Source organism: Eurypyga helias, unplaced genomic scaffold (genome assembly GCF_000690775.1).
Source record: "Eurypyga helias isolate BGI_N326 unplaced genomic scaffold, ASM69077v1 scaffold29349, whole genome shotgun sequence".
NCBI classification, from domain to species: Eukaryota; Metazoa; Chordata; class Aves; order Eurypygiformes; family Eurypygidae; genus Eurypyga; species Eurypyga helias.
Genome location: NW_010274431.1, coordinates 21,135 through 48,616, shown reverse-complemented (window position 1 = coordinate 48,616; position 27,482 = coordinate 21,135). Strand labels below are relative to the sequence as shown.

General features: G+C 41.2%; 1 protein-coding gene across 1 annotated transcript in view; it reads right to left on the bottom strand.

Moving 5' to 3' along the window:
* ITPR1 (inositol 1,4,5-trisphosphate receptor, type 1) overlaps nucleotides 1–27,482 on the bottom strand; it is a 162,150-nt gene that overhangs the window by 127,231 nt on the left and 7,437 nt on the right. The window lies entirely within an intron of this gene.

Sequence of the window (27,482 nt, the reverse complement as noted above, 5' to 3'; positions counted from 1 at the left end):
AACTTATCAGTAATAAAACCAAGTTAGCAGCATTTACTATTTTTCCTCTTCTCTGTTGCTAAGCAACTGAACACACAAAAAAAAGAAATTAAGCTATAGAAAGACAGTACCTAAAGTAGCAGCTTAGAAGTTTAAACAAGGTGCCAAACAAGCCAGAAGGCTGTTCCCAGTGCCTCTGGAGCAATGGCATGGAGGTAAGACTTCAGGCTTCTAATTCACACAGCATTTTTGCAAGGGCCTTGGGCTGTTCTCACAGGCAAGCGCTGCAACCTGGGCAGCATCAAACTGAGGAGAGACCTACGTGGGTTTTATCTTCACTGTCTGCAAAGCATAGCCGCTTGCGGGATACCTTGCCAATAGCCACGCTGGATGCATGTCAACCAACAAGGGAAAAACCTCACACTAAAGGCACATCATTTCAGCTCTGCCAGAGGTTGAAGGTGCTGAAGGGACTGAGCCCTGCTAGAAACAGACCTTGATCATTTCACCTCGTGATGCCATTTGAGACAGACACCTTCACTCTTTTCATGCCTTTCTTAAAGACCCATTCAACATCGCTCTGCCTGTCTAATCCAGCCTCAAAGCACTGTTAGACCACACCAGGCAGTATCAAACACTCTTTTTAGAAGGGCAAATGCATGTCTACAAAACTAAATCCTGTTCTAATGGGGTGTAGCACTGGTGGCAGATTGTCATTCCATCTCACAGTGAGCCAACAACTGCCAAATGGGCTGATCAACCTGCCCCAAACCACCACAGCAATTCCTGCAGCCTGCTCAGCTGGTGGCCCAGTATTCCAGCAACAGATACAGCAGGAGCTGGGTATGGCAGCGTGGATCCTTAATGAATTGACACATACTGGGGAAGGAAAGAGCTGAGGGTATGTGGAAGGAGATTTAATTGCATCTCTCCAGAAATTCTCATGTCCGCTTTGATACTACCATTTTACCGCTTCCCAACAAACAAGTGGGAAATGGAGCGCAAACCACACTTTCTAGGTTTGCTCTCTTCAATGTATTTTTTCATTTACATAAAGATGATTCACAGAGATTGACAGCACAGAACAGACTGAAAAAGCCACTTCAGGCTGGCACTTTAAGCTAAGGCTACGCATTGTAAGCAACACACCAGTTATAAAATTTTCTATTTTTGCTGAAACCATCAGTTCACACAATGACAGCAATTAACACACAGAACTGCATAGAAGAATTAATTGTATGCTAGATTTAGTCACAGTGCAAGTGCACTTTTTTTTCCATCCTTTTCAGTCAAGAAAGTTGTCAAGTTAGACTTAACTTCTAAATCGTTAACTGCAAACAACCCCCTCTCTTCCCTGTAGCACAGAGGTCTCCAAGTGTTTGACCCTGTCCCATGCAAGAAGGGAAAACAATGTTTTTCATAGGTTTTCTTCCTAGTTACAAAGCTACAGATCCAAAGACAACAATGAAAAGCACCCAACATTTTTTTCTCTAATATGTGTTGTATGAAATCTATTTCTTAAATGGTTGAGGAGTTAAGCGTAGCCTTATTCACCCTCACCTGACTACCAGAGGCTGGTTAGTACCAAACATATTTCACCACGGGTCAGACTACATGAACTTTATAGCAGAAGACTTTCAGATCTCCAGATTCCATAGGCGAATATATTTACAAAAATCAACATGCAAGGATTTTCTAGCTGAGTACCATCACGGTCAGCAATCTGCAACACATAGTAGTGATGGCTGTGTATTAAACCAACTACTTATCAGACACTATACTATGGGAGTTAAGTCTGTTTCTAACAGATCCAGAATGAAGCTGAAAGACTCTGCTACCTGCTCGAATCATGGATTCAAGCAGCTTTAGACACATAGGCAAGGGAATAAATGAAGCTATTACTGCCAAGTAATTACATCTCATTATATACTGTTTGTTGAATATTAACCATGAAGCAATGCATTCTCTTTTCAGATCTTCATGATCTACAATGAAAAATGGCAGAATTCCACACTGAATAAGTACAAAAATAAAATACTGCATAACCAGTGATGAAATTATGACACATCAACCACCGAACAAAGGTCCTGCAGAAAAAAGTGATTGCATAATTGTATACTACTACCCCATCATGCACATGCACAGGGATGATAAATGAAGCTTATATGAACATGATTATATGTGCATTTCAATGTTTCCAAGCTAAATCCTGTTCTTTCGTCAGCAATTGTTTCACATCTAGTAAAGTGGACTAAGACCATAATTGCATCACGTGATACATTAATGTTCTCATTATTTGGACATTTAGCGTCCCACATAGGTCTCTGCCACCTGCAGCTCACAAAACCACTTTCAGTAATATTTCCTTATCCTCTGCATATAGCAGCATCACAGAGGAATAATCAAAACCAAGAACTCTAGAAACACTAGAAAATTCTATGTTCTGAAGTATTCTGGGGTTCAATGAAGAGAGAAACTTGCCAGCTACATTATGTCAACTGCAATTCTTTCCACCCCAGGCTTTAAATTGTCTCTTCTTCCTTTTCCATTCCTTTCTCCTGTACTAGACTTTGCTTCTTTCCTATGCAGTCATAGTCTCCAAACTCCCAACCTTTCCTGCCAGTTCAAGCCCAACCAGTCAGATTCTCTACTTCCATCCCAATTAATTTATATGGCCTCCAACTGATTAACCCATCCCTTTCTATTTTGCCCTCATGACAGCAACGTACAGGTCTCCACACAACATCGGAGAAGGGATTATGTTCTGCACAGACAATCCTCCTTTCCCAGGGTTTCACAGCTTCATCATCCAAGGCACTCTACAGTCCCAAAGCACAAGGAACCAGGACTTTACAAAGAAACGGTTGGGCTTTTTTCCTTAACCATCAACACCATCTTGCCAATCACTTTTCAGCATCGCAGACCTTCCTTTTATAAAGACATCTAGGAGAAGTATTAAAAAAAACAGCCAAAACAGCAAAACTTGAAGCGAACAGGCTGGAAAAGCATCCCATAATGGAACCTTTCAGCCAACCTTGAGCCTCTGCAGCACCTTGGAGTGACCAAGAGCTGCGTTGCGTGGGGTAGGTAAGCTGCTGCTGGACAAGTGCGGTCAGTTCTTCTACAGGGGTAACAGCATCTCTGCTCTCAGACGCAGGACTTGATTTAAGAACTTGTTTCCAGTGTCGTAACATCAGCAAGCTCCCTTTTGGTGCTGCCCCTGACAGCCGGCCTGCTGGCTAACCCTGTCCTGTTCAACTCAATCGGTGATGCACAATTTCCGCTTTCATAGCAAAATGAAAAACCTGACAAGACTGATTTTTTTTTTTTAAATGGACTCTGTTGCATGGGAATTTAGGTAACATTTAGGTAACATATTAATGAAATTATTATAGAATATAATGCCACACTTGTCCAGAATTGCAAATACCCACTAACTTCAGAGATGCTGGGATGATTTGGAGAAGCTAGTAGAGTATTTCAGAGCACACCCAAGATAGAGTCACCTTCTTTCACTCAAGCTGCCTGGAAATACCTAACTCAAACATAGCTGTGCCACTCCAGCCTTCCCTTCAGAAGGACTCCCCACCACTTGGACACTGAGTGACATTATGTCAATTCTACCCTCAGTGTATGAAGACAGAGAGTTGCTAAGCTGACACTGAAGCTCTTAGAGGTGCCTTTGCTGGGTGACAGCTGGACACCAGCTACTATTAACACTTTCCATCTTTGCTACTTTGCAATCCCATCAGATCAGCTTTGAGCTGCAGTACACAATTTTTTTCACTCTGCCGTTCTCCAACATGCTCGTTTCTGAACGATCTGGAAGTACTTTTAGCTTCAGCCAGGCTGGTTGCGTAATACACCACTCATCATTTTTTCCAAATCTCCCCTGGCTATTTTAAGCATTTAGTAGAAAGTCTTCACCAACTTCTCTGCAGTTAGAGAAAGCAGGCATCAAATATTTTGTTGGCAAGAAAAAAGTGTGTCATTTTATTTCATTTTTGAAACACAGACCCAGACTTTACAAAATGCCAACTGGAAAAAGGTAAGAGTCAAAAAAAAAAAAAAAAATCATAGTTCAGAGCACTTTCAGATGAGGAAAAGATGAAGATATTTAAGTCACTTACAAAACCCACTGAATATTTAACACCAACACAGCTGTTTCTTCGTTACTTGAAAAAACCAAACTCCTTTTTGCGCAGCAATACTAAAATTGAAAGAATTAGCAATTCCCTGTTGAAATTTAGCAGTTCCTCTTCAGACTTTTCTATACTTAGATACCTGATATTTCCCCAAGGCCAAAGCCTGCTCACAGCAGGGAATCAATGTAAGGATAACATTTTTAATTTTTATTTTGGATATAAAAAGTATCAGCAAAGAAGATGAAGAAATAACATAACTGGCAATGATGAGAATATTGCAAATAGAAGTTCTCGACTTTATATTTATGGAAGTTGCACAGCTCTAATACATTCACAAGGATGATAACACTCCACAGGATGAAGAGATTATTTATTTAAAGACAAAATGAAGACCTCTTTTGTGTTTAAGTGAAATATTTGCAGGCAGGAGGCACACAGAATAATAGAAAATGCATATATTCAATCACAGGCAAGTTTCACCTCCTCAGAAGCCCTCGGATTACTACATCCTCTATTTCTATACTTGTTCTGCTGAGGTTTGAAATGAACAGATGACAGCCTAAGAGGTTCAAAGAATATAGAACAAAAGCGGCTACAGAAATGTGTTGATTATTAATCATTCTTGAATTTCCATAAAGAAGGAGAAAAAGATAACTCGATCCTACTGAAATTACTGTCTTTGTGATGAGAAGACATCCTTTCATTTTCAATTTGCAGCGAACAAGCTTTGCTGGGAGCACAGCAAACCATTTCAAACGTGTTTTGTCAGGATGCACTGAACACTTGACCTGCTGTCCCAACGGAGCCCACTCCAACCACAGCTCCAGCAAAACAAGCAAGATAACAGACCTGAACTGTACACATTTAGCTCAGTGGAAGACGCCCAAAGTCAAACCTCTCATTGCCAACAGTTCTGCCATGCCACAAGTGGGGAAAATTTAAGTGCAGGTGAGAAGGGCATTTGTATTCCAACCCCAAAGACCGTGTCACAATCACTCGTCCCACTGCAAAGCAACCCGAGCGTTCAGGATTCAAACGGTGAACTAATTACATGACAAACTATATTAGAGGCTTCTGCTGCTGTGAAGTCTGCTACCTCCCTTCTGCATGCTGTTGCATCTTGCCTCTTTCAAAGGCTTTCAATGCTTTTCTTTTTAAAGCAGAATAAAGGAGGAAAATCACCCTTGCAACCAACATTTAAATGGAGAGCCCGCATGATTTATGATCTAAATATATTTTAGATTTTTATGTTAAAATAACCACCCTCCATTCATATGTGCAAGACACGAGGGTAACCACCCTCTTGACATTGTGCTCATTTATGTATAATTCCACCAATGGAAATTGCTACTCCACCTTTCCAAGCAGTAGCAACATAAGAAATAACGTAATTGTTGACTTAGAGCTGATGTATCAAACCAAACAAAGAGAGAAGACTGCAACAGTGACTTCAGAGACTGAAATATTATATACCAGAGACCTGAACATAGAGTATCAGTGCCTACTAAATCAACAGTATGCATTAACATAACGTTAATTCGAAGGCAATAGCTTTTTGAACACGTAACAAATTAGCATATGACCCCACACAACATTGGTAGTAACTTTACAGTAACAATCACAGCATTTTAAACATACAGAGACTGACTGTGGGATAAGGCTGTCCTTCAGTAAACTGAACAAGATAACTTCATTCCAACACGGAAGAGCTCACCTGAAAGGAAAATTATCTAAGGCTCTGGACACACTGCCATGTCTCCAGGTAAATTAAGAACCAACTCATAACTAGTACCTCACAACACTACAAACAAACACCCTCTGAAGCCCTCAAGACCACAATAGTAGCAAAGTGCCCAAAAAACTACCAAAAGGCTACAATGAGAAACACACCTTTGCATAAACATCTTAGGTACCAAAGAGTTCAGAAAACACCAGTGTTTGTTTTATTTCTCCATGTAACCTCTTTGGTCTCCTTCGAAAAGAAAACTGCTACTCTAAAAGAGAGAAATATTTAGACACTGGATATACAGGCAGTTCCAAAAGGAAACATTTGCAGGAAAGACCAGATTCGTTTTCCAGCCGCTGGTACGAGCAACGCTGAGTGAAGATGCTTTGTGGAAACACACAGCCAGAAAGGACAGAAAAAAGTAGAATGAACAACACTGATGTATTTAACTAAAACATATCCCATTTGACATCTAGAAAAAGCCAAAGCACCACGATGGCTACTGGCTAGCAACACATACAAGCCAGAAAAAAATCCTCTTAATGTTGAAGAGAGAGGAAAAGAAAAGAGAAGAAAAAAACAGCTCTGAAGAGGAGAGTTCACAACAGCATCAGTTCATCTGAGTGGACCCAGGACCCCAAGCAAGCTACCGATTTCACTGGGTGCTTTTACTGCCTTAGCTCATCTTCATCTCTGGCCCAGCACGAAAAAGAAATCCTGGACTAGAGTCAAACCTTTCCAAGCGGCAAGTCCAAAGGCCAATCCCTTCTCTCTCCCACAAGTACTGAAAAATTGAGTTTAACACACTGCAGGGAGAAGCATTCTTATTTTATACGAAGGGAATTCAGCAGGCTAATGTGTATAGGATTGCAGAAGCATTTTTAAGTAAACTGTTGTTGCTTTACCTTTTGTCCCAGCATTGAGAACTGTATTCTTAGCTCTGAAAGCCATCCCCTATCTCCCTTTTCATAGTTTCCATGACAAATCTCCCTGCCAGGGAGTTAAACACAAGTCTTAGGACATGAACCCTCGGATATTCCTCCTCCAAGTCTTCAGATCTTTTCAGTCTACATCGGTAGCCTTTTACCCCAGCAGTATTCATCTCTCGGCCATATTTAATTTTATTTTGACTGCTCAACCCTTGGATTTCATTTTCACGTTTACTTCTTCACTTGTTCCTGCTTTTCCGGAATAAAGTTCCTGCTCAAAAGGGGTCAGGAAGTGGGGGCAGGACGCAGGGAACAGCTTGGACAATCCAAGCACAGGAAGAACAAGAAAGATCAAATTTCAAACACCCTCTGAGAGCATCAATGTGGAGCAGTATGGGAAGAAAACAGTTGTGCACTGGACAGAGTTGACGCAACTAAACAGCATAAGAAAAGTCCTTTCTATTTAAGAAAGCTTTGTGTGTGTTGTTTAAGAAATGAGCCCCCACAGGATCACAAATAAACCAAAAGGCAAATTCTTCAGTTGTTGAATCAAGTAACTCAATTTTCACCTTTTAAACGCATGTGGCTTCAAGAAAACCCACACTGACAAAAAATAAGATATAGGCAAGTTAAATAAATATTTGATAATATCATTGAAGTCTAGGTTGGAAGAACTGGAGAAATAATAAAATGGAATTCAGTGCTTTAATTTCTGTTCTGCTAATGAAGTGCTTGGGATCCCTTGCCTGAAACACTCATTTCTCTGCTACTGCACCGACTGCCGCCTTCCCAGTTCCTGGCCCCATCACCTTCTGCAGAACTGCCAATACCACAGGCTCACAGGACTGGCAGACCCTTAGAAAGCTTACTTAGCCATCATTCCTTCCCAAAAGCAAAATTAACTCTGCCTACTCCATTCCTGACATATCTCCTCAAGTCACCTGTTCCAGCACTCCATTGTTTCTGTATGTGACCTATTTATTTCTACAATGTAAGCCCATTACTTCTGCATGCACATGTGGAGAGGGAAAGAACTTCTCCCTCTCCCAGCAGTACGTGTAGGCTTCTCTGTCCCTGTCCCACAACTACCAAGATGCAAGACTAATCAGTCTTGTTCCTGATCATTACTCTCCTCTGGATTTCCTCTAGTTAGCTCATACCTTTCTGGAAGTATGAGGTGCAGTACTAAACAAAACACTTCACTTGAGGCTCTGCAAAGAAGTAAAATGGGAAAAAATAATTACTATGCCATTTGGCAATGTTTCTTTTTATACATTCCAAGGTAGCAATTGCACTTTTTGTTACAGCACAGCATCGATGACTCCTATTCAAGCTGTGATTCCTGCAACCCCCAGATCCTTTCCTACTGCACCCCTGCGTATGCCCATCCTCCTTCTCCTCCCTGGGTGCAGTCAGCTAAGTGCAGTCTTTGACATATGCCACCACTGAACTGCAATACCATTTTTCATATTGTTTCTTCCATTTTCAAGGTAATTCTGAGTGAATTCAAGTTCTCTTGTCCTTGCAGCGGACAGCCAGCTGTGAAAAAATGCAGTTACCAGCAGCACAGCAGCAGACTGCTACACTGGCAGTAACAGACAGCATCTGTAAGGTGTATGCTGCCATAAAGATGCTTGGATATCTAGTAAACTGGCTATAGATTGACTTGAGCAGCACTACTTCCATTTTCAAGGTAATTCTGAGTGAATTCAAGTTCTCTTGTCCTTGCAGCGGACAGCCAGCTGTGAAAAAATGCAGTTACCAGCAGCACAGCAGCAGACTGCTACACTGGCAGTAACAGACAGCATCTGTAAGGTGTATGCTGCCATAAAGATGCTTGGATATCTAGTCAATCTATAGATTGACTTGGGCAGCACTACCTGACCAGCTTAGCAAAGCAAAGCAGAGTGAAATTCTAAAAACACAGACCTGCCTTAATTATAGGAAACACCACCCTGGAGTTGAATAGAGCAGAGTCATGCTGCTGAGCTATGCTGCACTCCCAGGCAAACGCAGCGTCCACATCTGTTTTCTCAGTCTGAAAGCTTTATTCCTTGCTTTCGGTTCCTAGGCTTGGCTAGAGTCTTTCACCTCACTTAATGAGGCCCTCTCCCTCTCTCTACTTTAAACAGTCACCATCCTTTTGGCAGGGGACCAGAGATGCTCTTGCTGAAGCCTATCAAAGGATGCTACTCAATCTGTCCAAGTTCACTCAGTCGCTGTATGCCACTCCCCTTCTCAGGAGGAGAGCATGGAAGAGGCCAACAAATCATGCAGCTAATTAAAATTTGGTGGAGTCCTCCATAGCATAGTCTCAGCACTGGATATCGCGCTCTGGTTGTCCTTTTAAAAAATAGGTTATGCTGACAAAGTATATGTATGCTGTAAGCACAAGTGCTGCCATATACTGCCTCTGCTCAAATTGTCTGCAGCAGCATACCAGTGTGTTAGAGCACAGAATAAAACACTTCAAGCACTTCCAAAGTGCACAATATCCCGGTTTGGCAGCACTGAAGAGCTAGGCTAAGCCAGCGCCGCTGCTGAAACCCAATCTATAGGTTTAGAGATCAAAAATGAAAGTGGAAAATAGTCCCTAAACTAGTAAAAGAGCCCCTTCCAGGAACAGCTTCAGAGCACTGCTTTACCAAATAAGGCAAGTGAGAGCTGGAAGCCAAAGCAGCAAAGCCAGGCTGTATTAAAAAAGCCAGACAGCTGAATAATAGAAATGTGAATTAGCCAGCTTCACTAGACCGGATTGCAAATGGGAAGAACAAATGTTCAGCGGCCATGAACGGAAACAGAGCCTGCCAACAGAGGCGTGGAGGCATTTATCCCAGTCCGCAGAACCGACAGCACATTCTTACTGCAGGTTTTTGGAGTGTGGGGTTTTTTTGGGGTTTTTTTTTTTTTTAATACAATGCAATGCCGTCATTCTAAATAGGCAATGGAATCACCATAGATTATGCCTGGAGAGAGAGACTGATGGTAGACTTAACATCACCTCAGTTGCTCAGCACTTCAGTACAGTGAACATGCAAAATCAAAAATCCAGATCCTAAAAATACATACTAGATTGACAGGTTTCACCTGGCTGTACAAAGCTGCCGATAAGCTACTCGATGAGGACAAGCACTATGGTGGAGTTGCTAAAGAGAATATTGTTCGTTTTTCAGGTTCAAAAGAAACTGACGTGTTTTGTTGTTTTTTTTTTTTTAAACACAGATGTCACTCAACTTATTTTAATCTGCTCTACTACTTCATTATCTTCCAGAAAAAAGAATTAGAACATGCCATCACGCATCTCTAAGGGATGTTTCATACAGGCTCTAAGCAGCAGCCTTTGGCAGAAATAAACAATGCCTTCACTTGGTGTCTATTTTCCAATGGACACAGCAGCTTCTAGGAGCTCTCGGTTTATCACAACCAATTATGTCTCTGGAGAATAGACTGTAACAGCCCATGACAGGAACACAAAAAACCTCATAGTGATCACATACCTGCAAAGGAAACCATCAGTTTCATTTCTTAAGCAGCTTGTCCAACTATTAAGCAGATGAAGTTTGGTTTTTAGGGGCTGTAATTCCATATGACAACATCTACCTTACTTCCCCGAAATCCTTGAGACAAGCAACCAAAATAACCCCATTATGCTGATACCACAGTAAGAACATGCAAGCCATGGACCTCAGTGGTTCTTAGCCCATTCACAACAGCTGCAGCAGCCAAAGCAGGAGCTCCCCGTCCCCACACTCTCAGGTGCTCCACTTCCACAACACTTGGCTTTCCAATTTGCACTCCTCTGCAGCAGTCAGTCCAGTGCTCCACCAAAGCCAAGGAAGGGCTGCACTCAACCCCAAATGCTCCTGGCTTCCTAAGCCATTTACCTTCAAGAACAAATGTTTACCAGTCATTGAATTTCAAAGCCTATTAATTGTTGCCTCCTCACAGCGCGTGTGAATCAGATCCGTTCATTTCCGTCTTCTCACCTGCCAGCTGCAAGAAGATGAGCAAATCTGCACATTAGCGTGGCATTTGAGAGTCACAGCTGGGAGGCCTTCAGGGCAACACAATCAACTGAAAAACGGGAGGGGAAAAAAGTGATGATTAAACCTTGACCTAGCTATCACTAGGGCACTGACAAAGATTTTCCTTAACACTGAGGCTCATGTATTTTCCCAGCCTTTAACTGATCCTTGTGATGGAACTGTAATGAAGCCCTCGAACGGTAACAACAATGCATGAAGGCATCTGCACTGCCACGGGAAACACCAAGGGACTGTGCATAATGATCTCGTCCTCCAGGCATGACCACTGCCACCACAACATACATCCCCCTACCTGTATGTGTTTCTGAAAAGTCCAGAGAAAATAAATGTATTCAAACCACTTAGTGCTACATGCATTTAAAAACATTTCCTTTTCCATAAAGAACAAGTATCAGGCATTTTCAACGTTTTAAGCCAACTTTCAAGCTGCCTTATTGACATAATGATAACTACCCATCAGTGTGGAAGAAAGCTGCATTCTAAAGTGATGGACGAGCCAGTGAGAGAAGTAACACCACTTGCATGGCTGTCTGAACACAGCCTACACTCATATCCACACAGACAGCTAAGATCGTCGTCTCAGACCAAGAAAACCAACTTTCTCAGTAGCCTCAAAGCAGCAATGACCATCACAGTTCAGAAAAATGCACTGAAGTCCTCTTTTAACATGGCCTGTTCCTGTCCATTCTCTTCCTTAATTTATCTTCCTTAATTTTTCAATCACTTTCTTGTTTATTTCACTTACTATTGGTATCGTAATTCTATTAAAACTGTTTTCTGGTTTTGTCAGGTGGTCCAGCCTCGACTTCCAGATCTACGTCAGGTTTATGACCTGAATTTCAGGGTTTCAGGTTGATTTAATCAGGTTTCAGGTTAATTTTTCCTTTTCTACACAAGATCTTGGCATGCAGGAACAGCAGAAGCCATTAAAAAACACTGATCATATCCAACAGATTTGAAAATATCAATTTGCAGAGCCAAACAGAGCAACAGTATAGGCAGATGAAATCCTTTTGTGGGGAGATGTGGGGACAGCCCAAAATGAGGACTCATGGTCAAGACAGCCCAAGCCAAACTTGGTCCCATAGACCAAATAACACTTCAGAGACAGGACCTAACCGCGCTGGCTCCACAGACGTGATGGAGTGTTTTAAAAATTACTGCAGCCTTCTCCTGCTCCGCTGTAAATCTGACAGCAGTTCACAAGCACTATATCAACGATGACGTCTGAACAGTGTCAGTTCACCTGTTACGGTGACAGTTGCTGTTTGCAGCCATTAAAAAATGGCCCTTGGCAGCAACAGCTACAAAAGCACTCAACGCACCGTCCCATGCCAGCTCTCCCAGGGAGGAGGTCTGAAACAATGCTCTCTAGATTTATGACTTCAGAAGAAAACTGCAGTAGTAAGAAGTAGCACTTCCCTATGTTACTCATCTGTAGACCCTAGGGATAATTTTTACCCACAACATTTTTAACTCATGCATTTTGAAAACGACAAATACATCAACCTCTTGAACCAACAAGTGACTCTCATTCGATAAACTAGACATGAGTTATGAAAGGCAGATTGCAAGTATTCTTGATATTAGAGATGCTAAAAAAATAGGTTCTGTCTAGGAATTCAGAAATAAAGACTACATCAGCAAATCATAAGTGAAACCCAGACAGTGATGCTATCCAAAGGCTTAATCATGGGAAGTGCCAACTGTACTGATTAAATATCTGGACCTTATACAAAGGTAACTGATACAAGCTGAACAACAATTCTCCTCAAAACACCTGAGGATGTGTTATGTGAAATAAAAAACTAAGAGACAAAGATGTGAAAAATCAATATATGCAGTTTCCTGAGTTTTTAGATCTGGATCAGCACTTGTGATTTTCCATTTTACTAAGTCACTCTCGGTATGAAATGGAAGTCACTAAAAGCAGTGGTTTAAAGTTACTTGTCTGCCATGGCTCTGGATTTTTAAAAGGTGAACTTCAAGATATCAAACATGCCTTCTCTTTGCCCTTTCAGAATATTCAAAAAACCTGCTACTTTTCCATTCAAATGCACGAACTGCACATTAAATATTTTCAGGCATGTATTCATTATTTCCTTACTAGAGATAAGAGCACTAACGATACTACACAGTAAGTTAAATGGCAAACTTTAGGAAAGAAGGATTCTGAGATTTAACCAAAATATATCAGCTGGTACAAACTCATACACAGTGTGAACTGTATTTCCATGATCTTTGACTGCCACAGACCAGAGAACTATTAAAGACCTTTAGAGGTCATTGTGCCTGGTGTCCTCCTGCAGCGTGGCAGCACAGGAGCACTTCACTGTGCAGTTTTCCCCTCTTGGTCATTTAAAAAGCTTTGGAGGCTTTCACAAGGTGAAGTCATATAAAATATGGTTAGAAATGTTACAAAGACTCAGTATTTGAAGAGAAACAGATGAGCTGCTCAACAAAAGCACTGGAGAATCCTGTGCACTGTATTGCAGCAGGATTCTGAGCCAAAATGCTTCTATGATATTGTGAGAGCAATCACTGTTTAAAAGGAAATATTGAGGCTGGAAGCACGATGGTAGGTCACAGCACAGAGTAAGGATATGACAGCTTTTGTATTCTGTCCCTGAATTTGCACTACTACAAACATCGCCAAATTTTCATGCACATTATCTCCACTCCTTTACAATAACATGTCTTGAAAATTGTCATCAGATAGCCCACATTCTCAGACAACCCACGTTTGGGGACACAAATGACCGCTAAACTCAGAAAAGCTTTCATCCTTCACTTGAGAGCCTGTCATGGAATACTAATTAACTTAATAAACTGTAACCTTATTCCGGAGAACAAGTTTTTCTTGTCAAACATCCCTGCATGGTAGTTTTACTAATAAATACATCCAAATAACTGCTGAGTAGAAGCCTTAAGCCATATGCTTATTATGTATACAAATCAAATTTGGGTTCTTTTTTTACTAAAAATATTTAAACTGAGGCTGCTGATATACCCACCATGATGTAGCAAGGACAGATCCTTCAGTTCAACCACAGAACACCCTTTTGCTCTATATTAATGAAATCTGATGAAGAAATTATCCCTGCAGTCTCCATTTTGTAAAGTGTAGTAGATTTATGATGGAAGTTCTCAGAAATCATTGAAAAAAGGTATTAAAAATGGGTCAAAATGATTGCAACACTGAGAGAGGGCATGCAGAAAGAATATCACATCACACTATCTTCCTTGACCTCTTGGTACTCAGGACTTCTACTTCCTAATGCATGGAAGCAGTTGAGTAGCACTTATCAAACCCAGCCTCAGCCATTCCCTCGACCGATCACTGCGTTACCTTCACAGAAAGATAATACGGACAGAAGCAAGCAGAAGGGATTATCCAACTGCAAATAATGGTGTATCGTGTGATCCCACCATTGCACCCAGTCCTTAAGTACCAGTTTGCTGCTCTCTGGGCATATGACGAACAGGAAAATGCTTCCAAAGCTGTGGTACCTCTTAGGCTCAAATGGCACACAGCTACCCAAAGCGAACTGTAGGAACACCTGACTTCATGAGAAGAGGCAAACTAATGTCAATATGGACACACGCAGATGGAAATCATCTGGCCAGGTCACAAGCATATTCCAGGTAAAGGAATTACATAATCATCTGCCAACTTATAGTGCTGGCTCGATTTAAAAAAGCACTTGGCAAATTTTTGAAGTACGACAGTTGTACAGCACATCCTTGAAGGGCCACATCATTAAAAAGCAGTACTTGTGTCAGCAATGCACAAAGGCTCACAAGACTGCCAAGGCCCTCTTGACTAAAAACAAAGGCCCAAAGTCCACTATGTATGTTAGCTCTGTAACCTCTTCCCTCCCAAGCAGTGCAGAGAAAGCCAATTTCCTGTCTGTGTAAGACCCACCCCTCCCTACGCGCCTTCAAAGCTCTTCCATAATCAACGCACACAACACTTGACAGCAAGAAGTTCCTAGGATTGTTTGCAAGAGCAGACTTCGTGCAGTATCCTCCCCCAGGCCCTAAAGCAGCTGGTTCCTGCCTACTCCCACCCCACGCTCTCCTCCATGGCAACACTTCTGTGCACCAACAGGGAAATACAGAGAAAGATGAATAGGAGATTATTCCTGTGTCCTCAGCTCCAGCACTGGCATCATGCTAAGTAATCAAGAATCATTGCAAAGCAAGATGTCCACTTCAGCAATTCAGTTAATTTTAATCGAGAGGTTGGACTAGCTCCATATGAATCTAAAAAGCCCAACCTGACAGCTGGCTGTGCCACAGACTCATAAGCACAGAAAACCCACACAGGATGCTGCCTGACGAAGCTCCATCTCAGACTATTAAAGAAGTCATCCTGAAGATCACTGTCTCACGGAATGGTTATTCCATTAAACACCTTACTTTTCTTAATTATGACAAATATCTGGTTGATATTACCTATTCCTATCACCCTCCAGCTCCTGTCCACTAAATAAGGATAAAAAGATACATTGCAGCCCTACCACACTGAAGGACAGATTCACACAGTTCCTTCCTGTACAATCTGCTAGTTCTGTTTTACGTATATTTATATAGGTGTTGCTCAAAAACTCTCTTGGTTGTGTTCAGAAACACCTTCCACCAGGACACCCAACTGATTTTGCAGAAGCTCTGTCCAGAACCAACTCTCTCCAAGCTACCGACACCAGTCCCAAGCAAAGAGCTTGAGGACATAAACCACAGAACAAGGCAGGTCTTGGCCTCAAGAACACGTAGTGCTGTACAGAGGAACACAGAAGAATTTATCTGAGGTCACAACCAGAAAGACAAGATATTCACATTGATGCATGCGAGGATATTCCTGGACTATTCTGAAGGTGCCACCTGACCGGCATACATATCTGAGGGGGGCAGAGCACCAGAGGAGGAACTGTCCATTTCTTCAAGTTAACCGACTCAATCCAGAAAATAACCAAGGAAATTTTTCAGGCCTTCAGAAGAGCTCAGTATAATTCTACGCTTTACTCCAACAAACATTAGACAGCACTGTTTCTGTATCAGTCACTTTCAAATGAGGGAAAAAAAAATTTAGATAAACATACCTTTGCATTTGCAAAACAATAAATATTTATAAACAAATGTTCTCCTTTCTACTTACCAATATCAGGGTCCTATGCCTTTACACTTCTTGAAATATCTAAATATTTAAAGTATGTTTAAAATTAGCATAGTGCAGAAGATACTTTCAATAAAGTATCCACCAATAAAAACCATCTTTGGAGGTGGGAGAAAATCTTAGGGCTTCCAACATAAGCCACATGCTAACTGAACAGATATTCAAAGTAGCTGAGTCATTGTGGTTTTCTGAAATGTGCCTTTAACTACGATTTGAAGGAAAGAACATTAAGTGACAGACACTTCAAAATCTCTGAAGGATAAAAGTTTTTCTTTTAAAGCTACTGAGTTTAAGGCTGCAACTCATTTTCCTGACTTTTTTTTTTTTTTTTTAGTACTTTGATGTTTAGTTCCCAACACAATGTTTAACTTTAATCCTGTATTAGCCCTAATTTAAACCCTGCACAAATATCACAATGCTCTTCAGAGCAGTTAACTGTTTGGGATCTCAGGCTGTACTGTCTCAAAGTTCTTCTGCAAGCCAGAACTCTCACTTTCACATGCGTAGGGAGCAAAACTGTCTGTGGCGATGGACTTGTGTGACTAATCTGAGGTTTTAGTAAAACCTCAAGGTCTTTCCCCCCACCCCCAAAAACTCTATAAACTCTCCCTCCCCACTACCTCCAGTTGTGGTTTTACAGCTATGGCAGCAGCAGGGCCATCAAAGCAGGGACCAGACTTGCTATACTTACAAAAACACAGAGCCAACAAACAAATCCTGCACAGAAAAGGTGCAATAAAGAAAAGAGAATGTAGACATTAGGAGTACCTAAAGGGGAAGCAAGGCATAACAAGATGTAATTAGTTTTGAGTGAGAAGCGGACAGCTCCACTCAATCCCTTCCCAGTTGTCAGGCACAATTTAGGCTGGAACAAACCTCAGCAAAGGATCACAAAGGTGCTCAGTACAGCACACACATACACCAGCAACTGGTCATGAAAGTTTTAACACAGAAACCTGAATGAAAGAAATTTCTGCCAACAGAAATCCCTTTCCCTGCAAAATGTCTGAGAAATCCACTTCTTTCCCCAAGAACTTTTACAGTTTTCCCAACAGTTTTGGTTTGCCTTTCTTTTTTCTTTTTGAAATTCAGAAAATCAAAAACTTCAATATTTTCATATTCTTTTCAATAAAGGTTTATTGGAGAAGTTACAAGAATAAATTATTTTACCCAGTTGTATTCTCCACACTCAGATATTCTCACCAATGTAAACACTATGAAACCCATGTGAACTCCCCATCTTCTCAAAAGCCTGCCAAGGGCTTTCCTCTCTCCCCTGCGCCACTCACTCTACCCAATCTCTTCTGCTCCCCATTTAAAGGGTGCTGGTTTGGGGTGTACAGGCAGCACAATTGTGTTGCCCTCTGGAAGCACACTGCCATGCCTGCTATCACCTCCATCTCTGCTCACATTCAAAACTACATCCCAACAGAACACTGATGCCAAAACACTATCCCATTTTAAGGGCATCTTCCTCATTGTCCTTGATAAATCTGACTGCCGGTACAGGCTTGTTCTGAAGTCATTTCTCAAGCCAAGTTTACACTGACCAAACTGAGTTTAGCCTCAACACAGTTGCAGGGTTTCCCCCTCAATCAAACATTTAATAGAGGCAGAGCACTAATTACTCATATTTTTTCCCTTTATGTCTTGCTCTCCTACCTACAGGCCTTCAAGGTCCTCAAAACTACTGTTTAGCACTGAGGATTGCGAAGACTGAAAAGCTGTGGTGATGGCTGCTGACCTTTCAAGGTAGCTTCAGCTAAATACTAAAATTAAATAAATACAAACACACTGTCTCAATTTCTGCATCAGATAAAAGTTAGAAATTAAATGCCAGCCGTAATATTAAAGTTAAAAGAATCTGATTTGAGATATTAGTGAATATTCAGCACACAAGCTCCTACACTTAAATATAAAATCGCCTATACATAGTGTACTCTATTCTCTTGCTATTTTTATATGTACACACACAAGCCAACCTGTAGGAAATTAAGACAAATAAGCTGTTAAATTCCAAAGAGCCTTCTGCAGACAAATTCTGATCCCAGTGCAGAACTATCATCTGCCAAGACTCTCAAGTCTCTATGAAACACAAAAAACTAGAAGCACATGACTGATTGCATATGGAAAAAAATATATTTGGAATTAAATCTTATAGATCATATTTGAAGGATCTTCTCCTCATTGTCATTCTCCATGACCAAGGCCATCTGCCTGACAAGGAGTAGGAGGATATAAATTCTTAGCTTATTTTAAAACTTGTCAATGATAACCAAGAATTATCTTTGAAATCTACACTGCCTTCACATTTACCTTCCAATCCCTAAGACATCAACTTGCAGGGTATTGTCATTCCTACTTAGAGAGCATGTACTTTGCAGCAGGCAAAGATCATTACATATTGCTCGGTACTGAGCACACACAGAGCATGCAGCCACCATCCCGCTTCTATAGACAAACGCTCCAACAGCAACCAGCAAAGATGCAATTTTTGTTTCCCATGAAAAGTCAGTAATTGCGTTACTCTTGTAGTACACTACCTCAAGTTCTTATCAGCTTTCTAGTGCCACTTGGCTGTGATCACATGGGTATGGGATAAATTATTTGTTTTTTAATCAATACATAAAATGCACCTTAAAAAACTAGAACTAAGCCATCACAACCCCCAGGAAAGTTGTACGTATGTGTGCGCTCTAAAAAGCGCCTTTGCTTTTATATTGATGTTAAGGCACGAGCGAGAAGGCAAAGGCACCCAGATGTTTTTTAGGAAAATTCAGTTGAATTAACAAAAAAAGCTGTAGTTGAGAAAGTCATCTCTGTGCTAAAGCATCTGTAACAAAGCAAAAAATCACAAATCCACCACTTGATTCATGAGCCTTTCTTTCAAGCCTTTAGTGCCGATAAATCCAAACTTCCAGGCTGGACTAATGGAGCATTCACCAGATCAGTACTGCAACTTCTGCTTTTGGAAGGTGTTTTGAGTAAACATACATCTCGGTCCTCTCTCTGGTCCAATCAATATCCCAGCATCATCAGGCTCTAGCAGTTTCACTTGAGGTTTGCAGAGAGGGGACTAAACTATTGCTCTGTCGATATAGGTACTGGTCACATTCTAATACTACTAAGATTCATTCTTCTGTCTTCAAAACAAAATCCAGCTTTCCATAAGCATAAGGAGCACTCATGGACTGGAATCCCTAACACAACACAACCCTTCTGTACTGAGCCCCCACCATGATCTCAGGGACTGCCAGGCCACCATCAGCCTGAACCACTGCCCCATGGGGTTGTTGGAAGTTAACTGGTGCTGGCTAGAGAGCATCCATGGCTCTGAAAGGCTGGAGGGGGAAGGATTTTTGTTGATACAGGTAAGATTTTTTCCTTTTCAGGATCGCTGCTCCCTCATCTAGTTCCCTCACTTCCTCATGCCTACAAGTTCTGTTGTTTATTTTTTCCTTGTATAATTTTTAACTTTAACGACTAAAGGGTCTGACATTCACTGAACACAAGGTCTAAGTGCTACCAGATTGCTTATGCATAGCAGAGCTTTCTGTATCCTTAAAATCTGACTCAGAGGTAATTTGTTCTAGTAGAAGCAAGAAAGGATCCTGTAGCAGCATTTTCTAGCAATGTCCTGGGTTTTCCACCATCACTAGAACTTGGAGGTGATTTCTTATTCTGAAAATCTGACTGAGAGCTACAGAAAGACTCTTCAACCCTAATACAAGAAGTTAGGTTTTCATTGAACTTCTGTATATTACATAATCAAAAAAGATGACAATTGCCAACACTAAGAACTCAGCACTGATTATTTTCACAACTTAGGTATGAAGGGTTAGTCCTAACACATAAGTAACTCTCAACTTGACTGAGCAGTAAGTTGTTCATTAGAATAAAATTTTTCGGGGAACACTGTATTTAGTGTCAGTCAATCTGTAATGGCTATTCTAGTGTTTGAAACATTTGCATATGGCATGCCAACCTAACCACTCTGCCTTTCACAGCAAGGTAACAGTATTTCCTGAGAGCTACTGAGCTGAGATTTCTCAGCATCTCTGCCAGGCTGCGTCCGGGCCAGCTGAAGGTAGAGAGGCACATCACCAGGTACCAGCTGGCCCAAAGCTTTTACCTGAGCTGCAACAAAATGACTACAAACTCTGCATGCATTTTGTCATTTGACTTGACCACAAAGTCAGAGCTTTAAAAGGCAAGGGCAGAGCAAAAGAAACAGCCCCCTACATATGCCAATAAAAAAAACCAAACACAAACCACTATGGGAAAAATAGTCATATACATGTTTAGAAACAATACTTTTTTAGGTGAGAAACACACAGACTGCATTTGTTAGAGGCCACTAAACATTAATCTGGGATTTTTACAACTTCCTACCCTAGCCAGTCAGTTGTCAAACAAGGAAACAAACTGATATTTTCCAGTTTAATCCTAAAGAACCAGGAGGTAATCTTCAAGACTGACCTCAAAGCAGCAAATTCCTTTCTGGAGGACAAAAACCGGAATGCAGTTTCCAGATTCAAGAACCTTCACCAACAATTCACTTGTTTCCTAACATTTGGATCACAAACTTTAAAGTTACGCAGGAAAGACTGGAGATTTTTATACTGGCAGGGCCCAAATCACAAGGAGCTTGACAGATCAGCACTGGCACCTTTATCTCCACCCTGCAATACGAAGAGCTCAGCTGGAGGTGCTATTAAAGCATCAATAATTGAAGAAGAGAAATCACACTCAGGTGTTGACACATTAAGTACTATACTTCATCTTGAAAGATGAATCCAAATTCTGCAACGAGCAGGATTGGGTATTCTATCTCCAGCAGCAACGTGGGAAGGGAGGAAGATGTGAGTGTCACAGACTGCTCCCCGAAGACAACTGGCAAGGTCTGGGCTTTCGTAACGGCACATTTTTATGACTGCCTATGCTGGCAGCCTCACTGGTTGTCTTCTGACTGCTCTCAGACAAATAGAAGTATTTACAGCATTACTTCCCTGTGCTTACTGCTGAGGAGATACCACTGCTTTTGTCAGCACTGTTGCTCAGTGAAGAACAGGCTACCCAGAAAATCAGAAGTGAAATTATTTAGCTTCTGAGTTGAGGCTGGGTTCCTCTCACTAATGACTTCCACATGGCATTTGGATACAGTACCTGTAAGACCTCCTCAGTGTGGCTACTTAGCACATTTATCTCATGTCTTTTAAGTAAACACTCTAAAATGAAAATATTTTTGAACTTGCAAAATAGAAAGCCGTCTTTTTTAGGTAAAGCAAAATAATCAAAGCTTTTAGTATAACTGCCTGCTACTGCAAACAGCACAGAACTTGACTCTGTCCTAAAAGCACCAGAGAAGTGAGATCCTACAGACCAGAGTCCCTCAAGAGTTAGACACAGATGAGATCCTCAGGGGTGTCCCACCACAGTACCTGCTCCCTCTACAAAATGAAACACCTCATGATCACGCAGTTCAAGGGGAAAGAGGAAATCTAACTTGGTCACATAATGTAGAGGGGAAAACACTTGAGAACACTGCTCCTACCTTCCACCAAAGTACGATTCCCTAAAGCTTACTGAGGAAAGCAGCTGGACTTAGAGGCAGAAGATGCAAACCCTGAAGCATAAACACGATGATCTGAATTGGAAGATCTAAGAACATGCATCACACCATCCCATGACTATGTGCTCTATCAGGAATCGTAAGCTACGTATCACAGATGGAAGACTAAGAGCCAAGAGGATCTGCTTGACACCTCAGCTATGCAAGTGTCAGAGCATTCACGGCGAAGAATGTCTTTCTGAATCAAACGCCACTACAGTTGTCACCAAACGTTTGTGCTTCTCCACATCCAGGACAGTCCAAAGCTAAGTCTCAGAGAATTCACCAAGTGAATTACAGTTGGTTTTGACTAATTACAGACACTTGTAACCTTGACTGCAAAGCACTGTCAGAAGAGGTAAGGATTCATTAGTAACTCACTCTGGCTGACAGAAAACAAAAGCTACCACCAAATTAGTAAGCATCATCCAGATGCTCCTTGTCTAAACCTTCTTCCCATGCATTTGGTATCTCTCCGGCACCAAGCAGTAAGTGAAACACTGGTCATCGCTGTACGATACCGCAGGCAAGTTGGGATGGAGAACTGGATGACAAAGGCTCTAGTCTCGGTACCACCAGCAAAGCTGTGCTTCACTAGCACAATCCTGTACGTCAGCCGTGCAGAGGAGGCAGCTCAGCTTACTGAGCTGCAAGCTACCATTCAAGACCTACAGTGACAAAAATTCAGCATGCTGTTGACTCCAGAAAGCTACATGGGCAATACGGTTCAGCCAGGCAGAAACACTGAGCAGGCTGAATGAGACATGAAACGTCAAACAGAAGTGAATAACAGACAGCTCACCTAGCGCACACACACCCCCAAATTTACACATTACATATTTTTCTTGTATTAGTACCCACCAACTTGCACATAAGAAAACATGGTAATTCATCACAGTTACTACATTGCCAAGAAACAATCTTGGACTCTAGGTCACCACAGTTTGATAAAACCTCACCCAAGGCTAGGTCAGGGACCCTCAGGCTTAATAAACCCACTCTCCAGTCAGGTGTTCTGGACTGATGGCAGTGTTTTACACACCAGACCTTACCAACCAGCCCTTCTCCGAATCTCTCACTGAAGCTTCTCAACACAGACAACTGGTGAAAAGCTGAAGATGTCTAATACCTGTGTGATTGCTTCCCTCACACAGAGGTTTTTTCTACGAACTTCAGGACTTTACCCATCTGCTTCACTATTTGCATCCTTCTATACAAGGCTCCTCCATCAGTAAAGCACTCGGGCCGTACTAACAAAAAGCACACCACTAGCTCTGAAGTTTATTTGAAGGTCCTCTGGAAGTACCTAGTACCAATGAGACTCACCAGCATCTCCATCTTCCCAGCTTACAAACACACTGAGAGCTTTTAAAAGGAACAGAGCAAAGTAGATCGAGTGCACAGAAGAAAACAACAGTTGAGGTACCCTAAATATTAAGCAAGCCACAAATTTTAATAACTTTGCTATATTAAAAGATATGCACCAATGTCACTCCACCCCCACAATTCATCAAGGCATTTCACTCCCTTGGGCTCTTGTGACTAAGTATAATATTTCATTAAATATCCTGTTCATACTGGCTTATGTACTAGGGAACACACTAATTTTAGAAAACTGATTAGCTAGTTCTTTCTAACTGAATGTTATTGTAACTAAGGTCAGATTTTGCACTGAAACTATGGCAACAAAGCCACAGTATTCTTTTGTCTACAAGGTTGGGGCTAGGTTTATTAACAATACTGTTCCACTTAATAGCTAAGCATTGCTTTTTGGCAATCCCTCCCTCAAGCCTACCTGAAATACCCTGAACTTTCCACAGGGGAAAAGCTTAGACCAGCAAGAGCTGTTGAGAAACCAGCACTTTGCTTATTTCTTCGTTTTTAGGACATGGTCACTACACCAGCACATTTCCCCTGCTGCTCTGCAGAGTATGTCTCATCAGTACAGAATTACTATCCACACTTTTTTAGACGGGCAAACGAAGTGCACAGAGCATACAGCTTCACACTGGGAGTTCAACTAAGTGTCCCCTCATTCTTTTGCAGTACCTTAACCAACAGATTGTGTTTTTCACGCAGTGTTCCAGTTATGCATATTAATGGCCGCTTTCTATTTCAAAGGGGCTTTGCTCTGCCTTCATCTAGATGCAAAATATCCAAGATAAAAGCACTTTCAAACCAGAAGTTGGCAGACAGCTGTTTGACCACAGTACTCTCAGTACAGACCAGCATGCAGACACAACCCAGCCAATCTTCACAGCCTGTGCCCTGTTACTCCAGACCCAGATCCTTCCCTTTTTCAGTACCAACATCTTTTTTACATCAAGTTAAAGAGACCTCTTGTAATCTGTGGCACAGAAAAAAAAAAGCTAAACCATCTCAACTAGACCCATAACTATTTAGCCAATCATTCATCCACTGTTTCAGCAAAGCACATGGACATCATGGAGTTGGATTGTCTTTAGGATGCCCTGGTGCTTCATAGCTACCAACTGGACTACAAACTTGCCCTGCTTAATATGCCAATAAGGAATAACACTAGAATAGATGTGTCGAATTAAATAAAACCAACTTTTTGATTCACTCTCCATGATAATACTTACCTTCCTGGGGGGTTGAGAAGAGCTTCCCTTTGGTTCCTGCATCCAATTGCTATTGGATTTCAAAGCAATGCCAGCTACTTTTGCACATGTAAAGTACAGCAGACAGCAGCTATGCAAGTGAGAGCATAACACTTACTCTCCAAGGTGTGCTCATAAGAGAAAGCTCCAATTCCTCCTCCTTGCTAATACAGCAAACCATGTAAGTAACAAGCCTGGAACTACCACAAAACCTGTGGCTAAAAGTGTCTAGAGATGAGGTGTTAATGACATGACTCTGAAGTTAGCAGAGCAGCCAGCATACGTTGCCTACCTCCTGACCTGCGGAGAGGAAGGGGGTTTGGCCGTGCTCATCTAAGCGGTGCATCAGCTCTTGATAAGGACTCCCTTTCTCACAGGGTCTTACAAGCTGTAGCAGATATGAAGCACATTTTTCTGTATGAAAATGCAACACTTCTGAATTTGGAAATTTTTTCAAATACCAAAATGCCACAGTGGCAATAGTCTGTAAGATGTCCTTCTAAGTAAGATGCAGTGGGCTAAAGATTCACATTTTAAAGACAGTGCTCAGGATTTCATTGTATAAAGGGCATCAAATTCAAATACATACTAGCAGTTGGCAGGTCTCTAGTACATTTCTATAAATACTGAGAATCATACTAAAGACTCCTCCTCATCAAGGCAGTGAAAATGTATTTGAGATTGTTAAACTATATCCTAATTCAGCAAGATTGAAAGATTTTTCCTACTCAAAATGATGAATGCTTCAATTTTAAACACAAAAAATTATAGGCATAACATTAGATTGTATTTCTAAAGTTTTTTCTCTTTTATCACACCAACCCAGAAGTTTCTTTCAGTTTTACACTAAATCAATATATTGGTACTCATTTATTTTTCGTATTTATGGTGTTTGGCTATAAAATAGAGAATTTAGGTGAGTAGGTATTTACTATTGTTCTCCCACTTCCTACTTTTTTGTATTCCGCATGTGCATTTTAATCTGTTTGGGACATCTGAAAAGCGAGGACAAGTCACTCTTCTACTGCAGGTGATAGATTTCAAGATCACCGTGCTAAGCTTTAAACTTAGCACTCAAGCACTCTCACAAGCTCTGTCTGCTGCAAGAAAAACAAATCCTGGTATTTATCTGTTAATTTGGTGATCAGAGTTGAAAAAAGCAGTATTTAGACATCAGTTTAAATATCCTTTAAAATAATCTAGGCACCTTAATAATTAACATACCCAAACGTTTCAGTAGCATTAGAAACCCTGTGTTCAAAGAGAAAAAGGAGCCTCAACGTGGCTGTGCAGCCCAGGTCTATCACCCTTCTTCTCACTGTCATTGTAGGAATATGCCCTCAACCCCCTGCAAAACACCCACTTGAACTCATCTAATATATGCAGAAAGTCACACAATTCAGCCTATTTCACATTAATGTTTAAAAAGCAATCTCAGCTGACACAATGGCTTTCACCAGAGTAGATCTGGAAATGCATGAATAGAGAGCATACAGAGAGCAGTAGGATCTGAGGCAACACACTTATCTGAAGCTAAACACATGATACGTAAAGGCTTACAATGCAAAATGTTCTTCTTGATGAGTACAGGGGATAGCACTGAACTACCTTACTACTTAGAAAGGGCAGTTCTATATGCTGCTAATACTTTTCCAAAACTAACAGGCAGAGGGATCTGTTTATTTGGTTATTTCGTTTTTTAATATTCTGAAGTGTTTGGGAAAACTATGTATGTGACCCTTGCACTGAAAATTCCCTTAATCTCAGTTCTAATGCCAAACTATAAACAAACTCACATTGGCTAAATAAGGCTGAATAATCCCCTTTGTAGGCAACATAACTCCACGGCCTTCATCAGTATTGCACAAATGGTATGTTTCCCTTCACATTAACCACAGTAGCTGTGTACAGGCTTCAGGTCATCGATGGCAAAGCCATGAAGAACAAAACATAACTCAAAAGATTTCCATTATGGAGAAGCATATGGACTTTCATTAGTGCTGAGCACAGTGTGAATTCAAGCAGAACCCACCAAAGGAAATGGAGTTTGTAGATATATACTTAATTTTTACTATGCATATATAGTTATATATTGAAGCTACTTTGTAGTGCCCAGGTAATTTCTTTTACTGAACTCATAGTTCCAAAGCTGAGACCACTCCACCACCAGGCAAGCATGACCGAATCCTTCAAGAAGTCAATATTCAAGAAGAACATACAGTATGGATTAGGATCAAAAGAACAAACAGAATTTGAACTACTCATCTTCTGCTTCACCATGAGGGTATTTTAAGTCTAAGATATGGGTTCCTTCCTTGAACATCTTGCCAAAAAAAGAGTGTTGCCCAGCAACTACTAAAACAATGTTCTGGAAGGAGGTAGCTGCTGGACAAATTAACCCAGTAAGTGCCCCTTTTCCCTGCGATTCATGCAGCTATTGCAAAGCTGCTGGATCCCTGGCAGACAGCTCTGCATCCCAAATAAAGAGCTGTAAGGAATTTCCTGAGAAGGCTGTCAGACAGACTGTTTTGGTGTAGTAGCAGTGTCTTGCATTAAGCAAACACATTTGGCTTAGCGCAGTGCTATGTTCCAATACAAAATGAACACAAATAAAACCTCTGCAAAAGCACACATAAACTAACTAATACAGCACAGAAGCAGCAGCTAAAGCACAAAATTATCAGCCCTAGGCTCTGCTTCAGCTTCGCCACTATTGCTAGGTCTGACTTTAATCTGCAAAATAGCTATCCGTCTCTGTGCGTTTAAGTACGAAGGATTCCTAATGAAACACTGGTGCTTTGAGCCTAGCTGGAGGGTCAGCTGTAGTTCATATTTTCCACATAAATCCATGCATACTAAAAGGATGTTCATTTATAGTCACTATTCAGATGCACAGTCTTACCCCACGACGGCAATTAGAGCAGCAATTCCAGCTTTGTAAAATACATAAAATATCTTTTTTTTTGTTCACAGCAGCGCAGATAACCAAGGAACTGTCACACTTTCTTTTTTGGAGACTTGTACAACTAGGATTTTTTCCAGGAATCTCATCCGTACACAGTATACTCAGACCAGTTACTCTTTCACAAGAATTTTGATATTAACATTTTTAAAAAGAAACACCCTAATCAATGTACTCTAAGTCTTAATGTTTTGCAAGACAGTTTTAGAGGACTTCTGATTTAGTTGGAGCTGAAAACATGAAGGGCCAGGGTAACACTGTACTTGGAAGATAAACCGCCCCCCCCC